Consider the following 5,243-nt stretch of genomic DNA (forward strand, 5'->3'; position numbering starts at 1 on the left):
AAATGTCATTTTAGTCTACCGAATACAAAAATAAACTTTAGGTATAAAAACTTGTCAAGTGATAACCCCGTGCCGACACTCACAGCTCGGTCATAAAACTGCGGCGCGCAAAGGAGATTCACGGTTCGTTGTGCGGTTATAAGTTCCAATTTTGCTTGCGGGCGGCGATATAGGTGTAATTTTATACCTAAATCTGACTTTTGTAAAGAAGTGAATTTTCTGTACGGTAGTACTATTAGTTATTCTGTGCTATAGGTACGGGTTTAGGCAGTTAATACCGATGCAGATATTCCTGAACTGAAAGTGTTTGTAGATACCTAACACCGGACCGGTGCGTCAGCGTCGCGCTCGTTAGTCGCTATCAACACAGCATCCGTTCTTTTGAAAACGTTTCATTGTTAGTAAACGAGAACTAATGTGTAATTGCTCCGTGATATGAACTATTGTGCTGATCCTATGTCAGTATATCTAATATGCGCTGGACATATAAGTGGTCTCTTCGCTAGGCTAGTAGAGATGGTCGGCAGATAATGACCAATAATAATAGTTAAATGTTACGTTACGTGCTAGCGGAGGTCACGCGCGACGCGGGCGCGGACGCGGCGCAGCGCGGGCGCGCGGCGGCGGCAGAAGCTGTAGCTCGAGGCTAAATTATAGTACAATATATCTCATATCAACTCGGTTTGGGAGGTTCTGATGATACAATAACTATCGTATAATCTTGTGATTTAGCGTTGTACCTATGTAGTGTAATGTTAATGTATGATATAGAGTTCGTCGGTTATCTAGTGTCTGACTCCTAATTTGACGCGAAGGCCGAACCTGACTGATAAACTAATAATCGTACTCTAAAATTAGAATTTCACGAGTTAGTAGCTTGACAAATGTTGTTCTCTATTTCATCACAATTTGTCGGCGTTGGTTCAAGTAGGGAGTCGAGTAGACACCGTATTATTTAAGATGGGTTTCATTGTCGTCGGACACTAGGCAACCACTGTCGACAGAGCTCCTGCCTTCCGCATATCGCCTACTCTTGTTTGCGTATTCATCATACTATATTAGGTTGTATAACGACTGTATTTTGCATTGCATTTTACAAGCGGATGAGTTCTATCGGGCCGTTCACAGTTCTGACTCTAAAGAGACCGGTAAGGGTAGAAAACGACTGAAAAGTATCTCTTTTCTGACTGGTGATGGGAATGTGATGGGATGAGGAATTTAAACAGAGTTTAAAAAATGGTTAGTATTCAGTTAGAATTGGGATCGGCCCACATAATGTCGTATCTTCACAGATGTAAAATCGTTCCTTTTCGCTACAGAAGATCGATCTGCGTCGAGGCCAATAATGCGCTGTTTAACCTGCTCTACCTTTACTCCTTGTCGTCGGCCTATCCGGTACTAGACGCCGCGACAACCTATCAATAAATACTTTAAGTAATAACAAACGGTTCATTGTTTATGCACTGTCGTTCTAGAGGCAACTTAGAGAAGATATACTACATACCTATTTATGATATCGACTATAAATTAATGTTTATATATGTATACATAATAACGTGTAGGTACGTTAGTGTGTGCGACCAATTGTTTTATGCGGGTGTAGAGTAGGCCCCGCGGGCCGGATCTGTGCACGATGCCTGTAGAACAACGGACGGAGCGTGGTGTAGGATGTAGTTGCACTAATGACGACCTAATTATAATAATGTTACGTATCAATTTTGTTTGAAGGCTGTGTTTTTGTTAAAATTGTCATCGCATTGCATTGTATTCATGCTCTGTTGGCGCTGGCCGGTCGATGGTAGGAGGGACGCTGAGGTCAGACGCTTTTCCTCCGATTGAGGTTGCGGTCGAGCTCACGGCTCTAGAGGGCTTACGTCACGCGCTGGCCGTTGCGTCACTTTACGAGTAAAAGCGTCTACGCGTTTGGTAGCGAATGGGTACAAATGAATGAGTTGTCCGGGCCCTTCCACACTGGAGTTTGCTGGCCAATGATTGTCAGCGAAAAGACAGTGTGCAGTGGCCCTTACAATTCACCGGCAATAAAAGGATATACCGCTGTAACCTCCCGTGTCGACAGGCCAAGGCTAGACTAGTACAGTATGTATAGTAACCTGGACTGTAGGTAAACTGTGTGTATGTTGTATTTATTTACAACGCGCAGCCGCGGCGAGCCTGAACCCGCCGACACTGTACTCACTGTAACTTATGATATTATTATATGAAAACAAAACAATTCCTGAGATAATAAAAGGGACAAAATATTATCAATACTGTGTTTTATTTACAAAAAGTTGTCTGCAATATACGACACCCATGGTTCCATGAGGCCAGGAACGGCCAGGATTCTATTTGGCAGAAAGAATACAACTCGTATTTTGAAGGCACGCTCCATTCATGGGGTGCGCCAAATACTAAGTACCTAGGTAAGTACCTAGAAGTTATAATTATCGGTAGATAAGCTAATTAAATTGAAGCTCGATCGGAAACTGAGAAATAAGAATTAATATTGTAGCATAAGTATGTATTACCTACCTTGTACTATACCTAGTATGAATTGATTACACGGATAAGGGCAGACGTCAGGAATGGGACAGGAGTAACTAAATAAGTAGCTTATAAAAAATAATACCTATGTCATTAAATTAATCTCTTAACATCACATTAATTAATACCCATATAATTATTTGGACCCATATTTTTTTGTGCACGATTTTTAACGAGCGATGGCTATAACAACGCTCTGTAAAGTGTCATTACAGGAGTGAATATCGCAAAAATAATATAGAGGTTAGGTACTTATAGGTAGAAAACCTAATTAAACCTCGTAGGTATCCGACCGAAACCGAAGGTTCGCCGGTCTTGACGCGGTATCAGTCGAAACCTAAACTTTTATACACGTTAAAATCGTTAAAAAATGTCGGTGTCCTATGTAAAAACCGGCCAAAATTTATACTTTAGCTAAAGTATGATGTCAACTTATGTGAATCATAGATGACATCATTATCTGGTTGTAGTCGGCCAGACGCGGCAGGTTTTCGGCCTCCACCGACCGGTAGTCCGTGAGTGATGGCCGCTAGAGCACGCCCCAGGCCACGTAGTCGTCCACGACGCCGTTGAGGCGGTCGCTGAAGAGCGAGCTGGTGTTGACCTGCCACGCGTCGAGGCCCATGTCGTCCAGACGCGGCGCGTTGGCCGCCTCCACCGTCACCAGCGGCAGCACGAACACAGAGATCAGCAGCCCGTATGGCAGGCTCTGAAAACAAACGTAACAATCAGAGGGACCGACGACAGCAAGTACATACATACATAATATGCTACTTAATGCTACCTCTAGGCGCACCTAGGTGTAGTCGGACCAAGCTAACTCTGCACTGACTTTGAGGTGACTCAGTGTGGCTGATGGAGAGTCATAATAAGCATCGTACCTATTATAGGTATCATAGAAATTTGACATTGATGCTGGCACTGTCGCAAATTCCACGGCGCGACTCGAAGTAAATAGGTCCTCTGTTCGTCGGGGTCATAATAAACGTATCCAGGTGGAGAAGGAAACCCGATCTAATACTGCTATATATATGTAGACTAATAGGTATAGGTATAACTTACCTAAGTTTAATAATTTACCTCCCTACTTACTTTACTTACCTAGTCTACACGCCGCAGAGCAGACGAGTTTTGTTTTTGATTACAGACACGAGTATTTCATCACGAAAACAAGTTATTCAACGATGACGTGTTTAAACGTCACTCGTGGCCATGACCAAATGTGACGACAGGTACCGCTTACATATTACCTACCTAATACCTACTTTACTCGAATTAGATATATGTATAGGTACCCAGCTCTAGGCAATTTGAAAACTGATATGTTGCCGGAATACTATGCCTAATACATTGATGTGCCATAGCAAAAATTGCAAAGTTGCACGGTAACTGCACGGTCGCATTTTTATGGCATAGATAGATAGATAATTTCTTTATTCATACCCACAACATACACAGCATTGAAAAAGTACTGGATAAGAACATGCAAAACAACTTAATTACTAAAAACTATTAACTATTACATTAAAAAATTATGAAGCCATGTGTCGTGGCACAGAAAAGGCGCTGGCTTCTAGTGTTGAGTCGCTCACTCGTGAGGCACCTCATTTGTACCACTCATTTTGTTAATTTGTCGCAGTACTTCGTACCCCAAAAATGTCTTGCTTCACTCCTCTATTTATTTTACTTGATTCTAAAATTATCTTTCTCCTAAAAGTTCTATTCTTAACCTCCAGAATTGCACTCCAATTAAATGTTACTATTTATTTATTTATAAAGGAAGTGATGAATACATAAATATGTATAGGTGAACCAGGATCTATTGAGGGTGCGCCATGTTACGGAAATTTGTTGGTACTAATTTCTAGCAATGGCAACAATTTTAATAATAGACAACATCTACCCTCTATGATAGTTGTCAATATTGACAATGTAAACATTGCTTTGTCTAGTTTCGTGTGAATTATTATTAGACTGCAATAATCATGCCGAAAGTTTTAGATTTTACAGAGAAAAAAATTGTAAATAGTGTATATAGTTATTTATTGGAAAAAAACGTGCGGGAGAGAAATTTCTTCCATTAGAAAACATAACGAAATTAGCATCTGAATTGACGGGTAAGTTTCAAACTTATGGACAAATGTCACTATAGTCAGGTCGTCACGATTTGGTTGATGTCTTGTAATCATTTGATTTGTGTATTAGGTGTATCGCATGCATCGGTATCACGGATTGCTAGCGAAGGGCGTAAGGGCGGAATTAAACGACCAAACCTAAAAAAAATAAAACAAAAAAAGAAAATTGACTTTACGCTATTCATTTTATCTAAATCGAGTCAGCCATTTAAGCGTAAAAACCGAAGAAATGTCCAAACATCAAACTTCGCACTTATTAAAGTTGTCGGAATAAAACAAAATCATCTGCCAATTTCCATTGGCCCCACTATACAAATTGTTGCTATATAAAATTCAAAACGAGCGCCCTCTTGACAATACTCCCAAAGTTCTGGTTTACCTATATATACATTAAATATTTTTGTCGCCGTTGGAATTAATGGAATAGTCGACGCTGAAAATATGCTAGTACCTCACCTCATTTGAAGTAAGACATTGTAACACCTCATTTTAGAAAATGAGGTACTCATACAAACTCATTTTAAATTGATGTCCTACCCATCACTACTGGCTTCAGCATTGTGA

The sequence above is a fragment of the Cydia amplana genome, chromosome 16 (assembly GCF_948474715.1).
Source record: "Cydia amplana chromosome 16, ilCydAmpl1.1, whole genome shotgun sequence".
NCBI classification, from domain to species: domain Eukaryota; kingdom Metazoa; phylum Arthropoda; class Insecta; order Lepidoptera; family Tortricidae; genus Cydia; species Cydia amplana.